Source organism: Colobus angolensis, unplaced genomic scaffold (genome assembly GCF_000951035.1).
Source record: "Colobus angolensis palliatus isolate OR3802 unplaced genomic scaffold, Cang.pa_1.0 Scaffold33, whole genome shotgun sequence".
NCBI lineage: Eukaryota > Metazoa > Chordata > Mammalia > Primates > Cercopithecidae > Colobus > Colobus angolensis.
In genome coordinates, this window is record NW_012116599.1 from 12,163,677 (window position 1) to 12,164,734 (window position 1,058).

The following is a 1,058-nucleotide window of genomic DNA, read 5'->3' on the forward strand; positions in this document are numbered from 1 at the left end:
TACTGCTGGGGGGCACTGAAGGGGGTGGCCAGATCAGGGCTCCGGGAGCCTGGCTAAACGCCCCCTTCACTGAACCTGCTCCCGTGCCTGCAGCTTCCTGCAGGCTGAGGCCCCAGTGCCCTGCTTGTGCTGCTCAGGGGGCTCCACAGCCTGTTGAGAGGCCTCCCCAGGAAGCCCATGGGGAGGAGGTTGGGGTGTCTCCTGTCTTGAGGGTGGGACAGTCTCTTCTTGTTTCCACCCCAGGTACCTGACCCAAGTTCTTCTGTGTGTGAGGAATGCCTGGATGTCCCTCCCCGGTAGGTGGGATGGGCCAGAGGGAGGTCCTGCCTACACAGCCCTTAATTAGGAATTTAAGAGATTTGTGCTCTAGGAAGGAACTGCTTCCGCTACCATCTGGCCCACTGTGTGGTGTGCAGACCCTCAGATCGGAAACAGGTTTCAAGGGTGTTCAGGACTTACCTCGTGTTCATAAAGGTCAGGGTTCACTTCTTCCCCCTTGCTCCCCGTGCTAACTCTGCAGCAGACCCTGCACTAATTCAGTCCTCACAACAGCCCTGAGCCCCAGGCTCTGTGAAAGTTGTCAGAATCAAAATGGAGCCACTTTTGTCCAACCCTAAGAGCAACAACAAAATACTGTAGCCGGGAGGTTGTGAAGGAGGCCCCTCCCGCACACCTGCCTATGATCAGAGCCCTTCCGAAGCCTCTGGGAAGGGCTCTGAGGCACAGACACCTGAAACAAGACCTTTTATTTTTTTCTTTTTTTGCCAGGACTTTGCAGCTCGCTACAAGTCACAAGGACGGCTAGCTGGATGCACAAGAACACTTGCCTGATACGCTGTGTCCACTCATAAACTGACGTCCATTCCTAGGATAAGCCCCTGGAATTAGTGTTCTCTTCCTTTCAAAACAACTGTGTAGGCAGATGTGGTGGAGAGTGCCTGTAATCCCAGCTACTCAAGAGGCTGAGGCAGGAGAATTGCTTGAACCTGGGAGGCAGAGGTTGCAGTGAGCCAAGATCGCGCCACTGCACTCAGCCTGGGCAACAGACAAACTCCAAA